The 11,199-nt window shown below is 48.3% G+C and overlaps 1 long non-coding RNA gene across 1 annotated transcript; it reads left to right on the top strand.

Annotated features, from left to right (window-relative positions):
• The first annotated feature begins 8,398 nt into the window (after positions 1-8,398).
• LOC130839711 (uncharacterized) lies at positions 8,399-10,252 on the top strand. The gene is made up of 3 exons (XR_009049875.1): positions 8,399-8,568; positions 9,312-9,490; positions 9,885-10,252. It is a non-coding gene; the product is annotated as an uncharacterized LOC130839711 (long non-coding RNA).
• Positions 10,253-11,199: the final 947 nt, after the last annotated feature.

Below are 11,199 nucleotides of genomic sequence, written 5' to 3'. Positions count from 1 at the left end.
AGAAGCAGAAAAGCCAAGTACAGGATTTCCTGATTTGGACCAATGAGAAGAAGAGGAAGTCCACCTGGGGCTTCTGAGAAAATTTTTCTTCCTTATATAAGAGGTAAGTTGAGATGCTCCCTGATGTCACCTTTCCCTCCTTTTCTCCATCTTGAACGCATTTATGCTGAGCTATGACTTGAATAGTTAAGGATGTTGGATTGAACAGATTTCTGCGGACATTTACTGAGCCTCTCCTGTGCGCTTGACGCTATCCCAGGTACCAGGGATGTGAGTCTCAAACACGACGGGGTGCCTGTCCTCACGGGGTTGACAGTCTGGTCCCAGGGAGGGTAAAGTCAACAAAGAAGCAAATAAATTGATGGATCAATAGTGACTGAAATTGAGCATCGGAGAAGAAGTTTCCAGGTCTGAGGAGGGAGAAGGGTGGACTCTCCCAGAGGATGCTGCTATTAAAATACCACAGGCCAGACAGGCTGAAGATGAGAGAGACGCAGCAGGGAGCTTCACAACACCTACTGGGCAGAGATCCATTTTCACCATGAAAGGGAGGACGAAAGAGGGGAGACCAAAGCAGAAAAAGCGACAGGGGTCTGAGGCGCACACGTCCAGCTGCAGGCAGAGAAAAAGGTGGTTAAAGAAAAGCGTTAAAGCTCTGTCGAGGCAGAAAGAGGCATCAGTAGGTAATGAAAGGGATTCTCACAAGTGCCTGGAAATAGGCTGGTGAGGACTGTACAGACTAAGGCTTAAAAACACTTTGTTCTTCTGTGGGACAAGGAAAGCTATTGTGGTCCACAGGAAGTAAGGAGCTCTGGGGCGTGTGTATGTGTGTGTGTGTGTGTGTGTGTGTGTGAGAGAGAGAGAGAGAGAGAGAGAGAGATTGGGGGCGGTGGTCTCTAACCCCACATGCAGAACGCTTGCCAGTGTGTCTTCTGTACCTTGCACTGCCTGAGCGGAGGGCTAGAACTGTCCCTGTGGGGACACAATGAAGCCAGGCCCCGGGGTAGGAAGGTTGGGATGTCACTGTGTGTTCGAGTCACAGCTCATGACTTTCTGTGAACCAGCTCGACCCTGCTGGGTTAGCATCAGGGCATGAAGACCCTGCTTCGGGGTCCCAGAGCCCACCAGGTGGGGGTGTGGATGCAACAGGAGAAGCAGGGACTGACTGCAGCCCTGAGAACCTGCCCCCAGGGCCTCTGGGTATGACAGAGAACCAGTGAAGGCAGGACCACAGCTGCCCTGAGGGCACCCCCACTGTGACCCCACGGGTTAGGTGGGTCCTAGGATCTGGCTTAAGCCAAGTCTGGAGAGTGCCTGGAGGGCTGCGGGCTGGAATTTTCTGCCTGCCTTCTATCAGAGGAGCCATGTAGTGAGGTGTGGGAGAGCCTAGGCTCTGAGGTCACCTCCAGGGTCAAATTCAGGCTCCAGGGTGGCTTTGGGCAAATTTTAACCTGTTTCTGCATCTATAAAATGGGCACAGTGGTACCTCCCTCATGAGTGATAAGGGGGAGTGAAAGCTTAAAAAGTGTGTAGGACATAGAAAGCACTCAATAAATATAAGTAATTTCATTTTATTATTACTATTATCATTGCCATTGTGAGTTGCTTGGACAAGGGAAGGGCGCACACTCTTTGAAATAGACCACTTCCGCTCACTCCTTAGTTTCAAGGGCAACTGACGTTTTTCAGTACAGGGTGAAGTCTGAAGACAAACTTTAAAACGAAATCCCAGACCTCTTAGCTGTCACTTCTCCCCTTTGCCCTGGGCAGTGGTGAGGAAGCCTCCCAGGGTGGTGTAACCCTGGCTTAAGAACTGCCGGGAAGCCAGCCTGGAAACACACAAGCCTGGGTCGTCACTCCTCCCCAGAAGCTCTAATAGCTGATGACGTGAACTGGGTGATCTGGACATCAGCTGCCCCTGCCGCCCAAGGTTGGACTTTACCAAGGAGACGTTTGTGATAGTTCCCTGGTCCCTGTCCCCACCACCACTGCCTCCTAGACTCTGCCCAGCGAGGGCAGCCCTGGCCCTTCTCTGCTCTCTGCTCAGTGTCTCCTTGACCTTCTGGGTGAGGCGGTGGTGGGGGGGTGGGGGGGGGATGATTTGCATAACATGTGAAAACAGAATTGTGGCCGCTTTGTTTGATGCCAGGGGTCTTATGCAGGGCACAGAGGCTACAGAGGAAAAAACAAAAGGAAATATTCTGGGAATTCCCAGTTAGTTCTTGGCACCAGTAGGAATCTTAATTCGCTAGAAAGTTTTTCTCTGCTTCTTCGTGCCTCCCACCTGCCCCCCTGCCTCCTAACACTTTCAGGAGCTTCATGGGTGAGTGACTGAGCCTGAAACAAGCCCTTAGAGGTCCCAGGTGGTGTCCCTGGGCCCACTGCTGGGGATAACGTGTGTCTAGCAGGTGTGCTCAGATGGGCAGCTCAGTGGGTGTCCGAATCTCTCCAGAGCGTGTTGGCAGCCAGAGCCCTTTGGGGACCAGGGATTCCACTGTGGGCCTTGGCCGTGACCTTGTTCTCTTTGATATTCCTAATGATGGTACATGGGATAAGAATAGTAGCTCCTCTTTGAACTATTGTGGGGATTGAATGAGTGTATATCCAAGAAAGCTTTAGAACACCGCCTGGTACATATGAACCCTCAGATCTGAGCTATTTTCTGTAGTTGCTATTTGTTAAAAGTAAGCTGCTTCTTTTTAAAAAATTCATCCTTTCCTATGCCCCCAAAGGGTCCCTTTTGGTAGAGCAAGCGTATCTTTCCACCCTGTTCTTCTTCCTCAAGAACACATTAGTGATTTCCTTATAAAATGTAGGATTAACTTGTTAACTTCTGCCAAAAGAAAGAGAGAGAGAGAGTGGGATGAACTGGGAGATTGGGATTGCCATATGTACATTACTAATAAGAAAAAAATATCAAATTATACACTTTAAATATATGAAGTTTATTATATGTCAAAAAAAGAGAGAGAGAGAGAAAGGGAGAGAGAGAAAGGGTTTGAGGGGGAAAGATAGAAAGAAAAAAGACTGTAGAAATGTTTAATCTGGATTGTACTGAAGCTCTAAATCAATTTGGGAGGAAATGATACCTTTATTCTATAGAGTCCTCTAATCATTTAACATGCTGTATGCTTGTTTTAGGATTTTTTTAGAGGGGGGAGCTGCTCTGTGGGGCCTGTGGAATCTTAGTTCTCTGACCAGGGATCAAACCCAAGCCCCCTGCAGTGGAAGCGCAGCGTCTTCTTTGTTTGTTTGTTTTTTGTTGTTGTTTGTTTTGGTTTTGTTTTATGTTTTGGCTGCTCTGCGGGGCCTGCAGGATCTTCGCTCTCTGACCAGGGTCAGCTACAATTGGCCCTGGCCGTCTACCTCTACAAGGATTACACCACGTGCTGCTGCAGCTGCTGACTCTCAGCGCCCCCCAGAAAGGAGTTCAGGGTGCAGAGCGGACATGAGGCACCCTGCGCTCTGGGAAGAACTGGCAGAAGAGGTCTTTAGATAGTTAGATATTTTCAGGAGCCAACTTTATGGGCCCAATTCCTGGATCTCCTCATATCTAGGAAAACACTGAAGTCCTTCATGGTGACAACTGCTCCTTGTGACCAGCAGTAACCTTCTGTAAACAATGTGTGTTGATTGCATGTTTTTCCCTTTCACCAAAACCACGTATATACTAAGCTTCCCCCTTGCCTCTTGGAACAGTTTCTCAGAGCTACCTGGGATGCTGTCTCCAGGCTGCAGTCCTAACTGAGCTTGCAACTCTCATGTTGTGCAATTTTTTTTAAGTCAACGAAAGTAATGATGGTGGGTATCCAGGTCTTCTTCTTGATCTCAAAGGAGAAAGCTTTCAACATTTTACCATTAAGTCTGATGTTTTTTACAAGTTTTTTTTTTTTTTTTTGTAAAAACTCATTGTGTGATCATGGAAGTTCTTTTTTATTCCTAGTTTAAGAAGAAGCATTTTTTTAAAAAAGGATTTATTTATTTATTTTTGGCTGCATTGGGTCTTCGTTGCTCTGCGTGGGCTTTCTCTAGTTGTGGCGAGCAGGGACTGCTCTTAGAAGCATTTTTTAAAAATGGTAAATGGAGGGTCACTAGTAATAGCACATGCTTAACATGGTAAATGAGTGTTGAATTTTTATCAAACACTTTTTTCTGCACCCATTGAAATGATCATCTGATTTCTCTCCTTTCATCTGTGTATGTAGAGTGTTAACACTAATTGATTTTGTAATGTTGCATCAAATTTATAATCCTGGAAAAAACCCAGTCTTTTTCCAGGATATATGATCTTTCTTATACGTTGCTGGATTCAGTTTGCTAATATATTTTTTAGAATTTTTTTGCACTTGTGTTCATGTTCCTGATTGATACTGACATATAATTTTTGTTTTGATATCAAAGTTTATACACTGGCTTCATAAAATGAGCTGGTGTGTGTGTGTGTGTGTTTTGCTCTGGAAGAGTTTGGGTACGTTTGGAATTATTCCTTCCTTAAATATTTCACTCCCATGAGTGCCTAGAAACACAAGATCCTGACTTGAGTGTCTCACTCACAACCAGCTTCGCATCACGCTTCTCTCCAGAGCCCCGGAGCCCCCCTCGAGGGTTACACTAACCCTTTACAGCTACAGGTGTCTCATCCTCTCTGTGCTCTATAATGCTGGGGGCAGTGGGCAGGTCACAGATCATTTATACCAATCACTCCCCAGACTGAAGGTACAGTGATGTTTGGGGGAGGTGTCCCCATGGGTGTGTTTTGGGGGCGGGGAGGAGATGGGGCATTACAGAAAGCCAAAGTGTAGAGCCCCAGGCACCCAGTGCAGCAGGCAAATTCACCTTGACTCCAAAGCTATTCCTTGCAGACTTGTCCAGAAGCAGCAGAAGCTTGGATGACAAACAGTCCTCCACACTCTCCAGCTCCACTGCTTCCCTCCAGCCCTCTCTTCTCTCAATGGTATTCTCAGCACCACCTTCCGTGATGGGGAAACCTCCAGGGGCCTTTATTTGGATGGACAGGGTGTGACACCAGTGGGGAGGCTGACAGGGCACATTCCAGGAAAGGAAGCAAGAGAGGATTCCTTTTGCCTCTTCCTCTCCTGCATCCTGGGGAGGTTTGCTGCCCTGGAGGCAGGTTGAGATTGTGCTGGCAGAGGAGTAAAAAGAGAATCTACTTTCCTTTCCAAAGCTGTGCCCACAAAAGACCCCTCGAGGTTTAGCTAAAGTCCTATGCTAGCCATTCTCAAAGGTCTTGTTCTCTAGACCTTTTTATACTTTAAAAAATTAATGAGGGCCCCAAAGGACTTTTGTCTATCTGGGTCCTATCTAGGGATATTTACTGCCCTAGAAAATAAAACTGAGACATGAAAAAATATTTAATTCATCTAAAAATAACAACAATTAACCCATTAACAGCAATCACTCCTATCGGTTCTGAGGCTCAAGATGGTTGAGCACTTTAGTCCAGAGCCTGACTCCCAGAGGAAGGAGAGCCTCATCTCTGGGGAAGGAAGGTGACTGGGGGGATAAATCTTCATGAGCTCCAGTGAAGCCAGCTGGCTGGATTTCATGAAAGAAGAGGCCCCAGTTTCTTCAAGGCAGGAGGGGTCTTAAAGCCAAACTCCCACCCAGGCTCCATCTGAACCACCAGGCGATGTGGAACTGTTCTGCCACTTGACCTTGTTCAAGTCCGTGTCCTCACCTCTAAAACAGAAATGGTAATGTAACAACTTGGCCCACAGGGCTATTGTGAGGTCCAAGGGAGGTAAGGAATAGTAAAGCATTTTGTGAACAGTGAGCTCACCTGTTTCTGTGCTACCCAGCAGCTCTGTTAGAACATTCTTCTTTCTCTTAAGCAAGAATCCAGGTCCTGTAACTGTTACCCACTGATCGGGACCTGTCTTCTCACTATGTGATCCCAGGACCAACAGCAGCAGCATCGTCTGGGAGTGTGTTAGAAATGCAGACTCCCAGGCCCCACCCCAGAACTAATGAATCAGAAATGCAGGGGATGGGGCTCAGCCTGCCTTACGTTAACAAGCCCTCCTGGTGATTCTGAGCCCTACCTGGCGAGACGAGTCCTCCGCTCACACCAGATGCAACTAATCACCCCGGTTCTACAACACCAAAGATGGTTAGTGTGTGGTCTGTGAACCGGGAGCTTGGATATCACTGCAGTTATCACACGGCTTTAAAAGCTTCCAAACACTCTCAATGTTTGTACTTTCCTGTGGGAGACGGTGAACAAACAGTTCAGAGCTGGGCACTGGCCTCTGAACCACAGGGTGAGTAGCATTGCTCCAGATCTGTGCTTCTCAAATTGAATGTGCTTACAGATCACCTGGGGATCCCGTTCAGGGACAGGCTTAGATTCACTGTGTCTGGGAGGGGGCTGGGATTCTGCATTCCGAAGCCCCCAGGGGGTGCTGCTGTTGCTGCATCACACTTAGAATAGCCAGGCTCTGGACTGGAGCAGTTTCTGTTTCTTCTCATGAGCATCTACCTAAGTATTTGGAGCTGGTAATCATCATCCCATCCCCCAGGCTTCTTCTCTGGGCTAAATATGACCCGTTCCCCCAAGTGCTCTTCAGGCAGCAGTTTCCACCCATCTCCCCGCACAACCCCCCCCCCCCCCAACCTCCCCCCAATCCAGGCTGAACCTGTGAATACTATCCCACTCCCCGCCTCCTCTTTTCTCTCTCCCCTCCTCCTGGCATTTGGAGCTATTTCCTTCAGTATTTCCTAGGCTGGCTTCAGGCCTGGGGGGGATTTTCAGATCCATCGTGCTTCTGGGAAGCTCTTCAGACTGGAGGAAGGAAATCACACCAGAGCTGGACAGTGCAACGTCCATCTGCCTGCCCTGGCCTCACGCCCCGGTGAGCCTCCTGGCCCCCCACCCGTCTCTGAGGTCTCCTATCTGCCTGTCCAAAGTCGCCTCAGTTCAACCTTAGTAACCTGGGCTTTTCTAACTCCATCATCCCTTAAAGCACCCGGTTCACTTGAGGGGCTAGGAGGATAGCACGGAGCAGAGAGGGTCCTTCCTCTGCTGGGGAGAGGGGGCTCTCTGACCACACCAAGACACAGTAACTTTTGTGACTAAGTTGACACTTTTGTGACCCTCTTTACAGGATCCCCCATCCCCAGCACCCTGAAGTCCCCTCCTCCATCTCTCAGGACTCCCCCCAAAACAGCCTTCAGCCAAGGCTTTGTTTGGGAAGATCCCTGTAAAATGCATTTGCTGGGAAGGAGCAGAATGGAGTCAGTCTCATGTCCTAACATCTCAGCTAGGATTCATCTGTCAAATTAGGGAATAGGTTGCCCGGCCCCGGGGCATGAAACTCATGGATAGATAACTTTAAAAAACTATACACAGCTTTACAGAGAAATGAAATCTCAAGGAGATGAGAAACTCCATTTCATCGCCCTGATTGTGGGCTTGTCTGACACAGGGCTGTCATCAGCATGTAAATATTAACTTAAGCTTCTTTCATTTAACTTCTTTTAGTAAATACATTAATATCTACATCTCGGTGTAGTCACTGTTTGGCAGTGTCTTTTAAAGCATACATAACCCTGAAAGTCATTCTAGACTAGCCTGGTGATTGCAGGCTTGGGCCCTACCACTTACTAGCTGTGTGACATTAAGCAAATTCTTAACCTCTCTGAGCCACGCCTGTAAAATGAGAAAATAGGAGCCTAGAGCAGAGAATTTTTTGAGTATTAAATGAGATGATGCATGTCAAGTTCTTAAACAGCAGCTAGCACTTAAAAAGTGCTCAATGAACATCTGCTGCTGTTATAACTATTACCACAGGTATTCAGGGAGCCCTCGATTACTAAGCATTTCAGATTATTTGCAATTGTTTTATTATTATGAAAATGCTGTAACGAATGTTCATCCTTTCCGGCAACCTCTGTGGACTGCCTCATCTGCACCAGAGGATTCTGAGATGATGAAGAGGGTGCCGGTCCTTGAAGAGATGGCACTTTAGTGATGGAGAGAAACCAGGAAGTGGATGATTGCAATAACCCAAGGGCCCAGAAAGCGATGGGAGAGGGCAAGTGGGGCAGGCAAGGGTCAGGAACCATTCGGTGGAGCGGTAATACCTTTGGGAGGAAGGCGCTTCTGAGGCTTGTTATTTATTTCCCCACTTTGTTCCCAGGGCTTAAAATAGCTCCTGGTGTGTCACAGGACCTCCCTCCACCCCCTATTGGCTGGATGCGTTGTCTGCTTGCTCTCCAGAAGGAGCAACTCCCTGGCAGTGCCACCAGTCTGCTGTGGACCAGCCCTGGGTCCAGAGCCCAACCGTGTCCTGATCTAGGTCCAGATGTTTCGTCTGGCCCCACCCGGACCTCTCCCTCCTGACTCATGGGACAGGAAGCTCCTGGCCATGGAGCAGTGCCTCTGAGCTATGGGCTCTTCCTCCTCCCGTCAGCAGTGAGAGGCCCTACGTGGAATTCAGGTCACTGGCGGGGGAGGAAATGATGTGATGTTATGAGAAGTTGGACTCTCAGCAGGAGTGTTGAAGGACGAGGGGTGTCTACAGGGTCTGAGTGCCAGCTGGGTCCACAGTGAGTGAAGAGAGATCTCCTATACATACCCTATGGCTGGGAACCTTGTGTTAGCAGTGGTGCCTCTTTTGTGAGAAAGAGACAAGGAAGGAAGAAAGGAAAACGCCAGCTGGCATTCTAGAAGCCCACTTTGTGCCAGGGGGTTTACAGCCGTTGTATGGATTTGTCCACACAATGACCCTGTGGCAAGGCAGCCCAATTCCAAAAGTGAGAAGCAGACTCAGCAAAGCCCATGGCCCTGTGCTCGTGAGCCCTCGTAATGAACACTGCTTCTGGGAATAGGAACTTGACCTTGTAGGAGGAATAGGAAACACCCCTCCTGACTCTGGGTTCGTGGGGTTTGGATACAACTGGTGCCCCATGACTCAGAACTAACCAATCAAAGCCCCATATCCTCCTACCATCTCCTGACCAGGGGCCCGAGGATCCTGGCAATGACAACCAATGAGAACCACCCCTTCGGCTTTTGCAGGAACTCCTGGGAAAGAGAAGCTCTTAGGCTGCTAGCACGAGATGGTAAGATGCAGGTTATAAACCTGGCCATTTTGTAATCACAAAGGGGCAGCCTTCCTGGGAATAAAGTTAATTTAGAGGAAAGCAGAATGGAGAGATGGAAAGAAAGAGAAAAATAAGAAACCATCTGAAAACCTAGATCCAACTACATATCTGTGGGCCCAGTCAGCCTGAAGATTGACTACCCTTGAAACTTCATTTAGGTGAACCAATAAATCTTTTTTGCCTAGTGACTGAAGCTGACTTCCTGCCACAGATGAATGAATCCCTATGCCAAGGGTATAGCCGTGGAATTGGGACTCAGATGGCATGGTCCACATTTCCTTCCCATCCTCCCCACCTGCCCCACACTCTGCAGGATGCAATTCTTAGCCCTGAGAAGTCCTCTCAATTTGCTGCCTTGAATCAGGTGACCTGGTAGGACTGGTGGGAACATGGGGGGTGGGCTTGGCCCTATGTTCTCCAATATCTCTATATACAGAACTGCACATTTGTTTTCGCTTGAGTTTCATTGGTTCCACTTAGTGGTGTGCTGGTAAATGTTTAACAAGCTAACAAAGAAAAAAGCCCTGCATTGAAGCGTCTGCCAGTTTCTGTGGTGTAAATATTTCCACCACAGCCAGGTTCAGCATTCCCCGTGACATCACTGAATGCAGAGACCAGAAGAGATGTAAGTAGCACTCCATTGGAGAGCATTTCCACCACACAGGTTTAATAGTCATAAATCATAGATTGAAATGAAATGTAGTAAATAATTAAGTTATATGTATTGATTTTTTATTACCTTTGTTTTTAATATACAGATAGTCCCCGACTTACGATGGTTTGACTCACAATTTTCCAACTTGATGAAAGCAATATGCATTTAGAGGAAACTGTGCTTTGAAATTTGAATTTGGACCTTTTCCCCGGCCTGGAGCTATGCAGTCTGAGCCTCTGGGGATGCTGGCAGGGCAGCAGCCGCAGGTCCCAGCCAGCAGTGCACTCACGCGGGGCAACGGCCGATGCGCTTACAGCCAGGCGCACGCAGACCGTCATTTTCTCTTTAACTCTCAGTACCGTATTCAATACGTTCCACCGGATAGTCAGCGCTTTACTCTCATATGGGCTTTGTGTTAGATGATTTTGCCCAACTGTAGGCGAATGTAAGTGTTCTGAGTGCGTTCATGGTGGGCTGGGCTGAGCTACAACGTTTGGTAGGTTTGATGTATTAAATGCTTTTCTGACTTAACGATGTTTTCAGTTTCCGAGGGGTTTATTGGGGTGTGACTCCATGGTAAGTCGAGGACGATCTGTAATTTATCTCCTTGTAAAATTATAAAATTTAATTTTAAGAACTGGCTCACAAAATTCCCCAAAAGTTTATAATTAGCTCTGGTGAGCTGGTACGAGCTGGTTCCAGGACACCACCGATGCCACCAAGATCTCAGTAGGAAAGCACTGCTCCTTCCTGGGTTTAAGAGCTACGAGTTTAAATGAAACTGCTTTAAATGAAAAAAGGGACCTGGATGCGATCCTAAAAGCTTAATTTGGGGGGTGGTCTGTGCCAAGTTGAAGTCTGCAGTGAAACTGAACGGGTCATTAGCCATCCGAATGGGATTTATGACCTGGAGATGCACGCTCGCCGCAGCAAGGTAGCAGTGCTCTGCGTGGTCAGCTGGCCCCGCTCCATAGGAGGCCCTGGAGCAGGGACGTAGATGTGCAGGGCAGCGTGTGTAACAGCCGGGCTCCGGCAGGAAGCTGATGACACACTCAGATCTGCATAACGTGGGGAGTGTTTGAGGGAGAGACTTCACGGAGGTGTGGGCAGGTTTAGGGAGGTCACAGGGGGAGGACAGAGCTCCAGGTGCAAGCAGGGGGAGGGGACTGGTCACTAGAGATGGAGACAGAGAGGGCTTGGGAGCGGCTCGCCTGATGGAATTTGGGACCTTTGCTTGCAGGGAGGGATACAGGGAACACAGGCCCTCTCTCCTCATCCCCTCTGCTTTGCTGTCTCAGCTCCCTGTTGGCCGGACCCACCCAAAGGCCAGAGGGCAAGGAAGCCCATGGTTTCCGACCTCTTTTGGGACAGGAGAAAGGTGGGAGAGGTCTGAAGGGTCAGATGGCAAAGGTCTTGAC

This window comes from Hippopotamus amphibius, chromosome 17, assembly GCF_030028045.1.
Source record: "Hippopotamus amphibius kiboko isolate mHipAmp2 chromosome 17, mHipAmp2.hap2, whole genome shotgun sequence".
In the NCBI taxonomy this organism is placed as follows: domain Eukaryota; kingdom Metazoa; phylum Chordata; class Mammalia; order Artiodactyla; family Hippopotamidae; genus Hippopotamus; species Hippopotamus amphibius.
The sequence above is the reverse complement of the archived record's forward strand: the minus strand, read 5'-3'. Positions and strand labels throughout refer to the sequence as shown.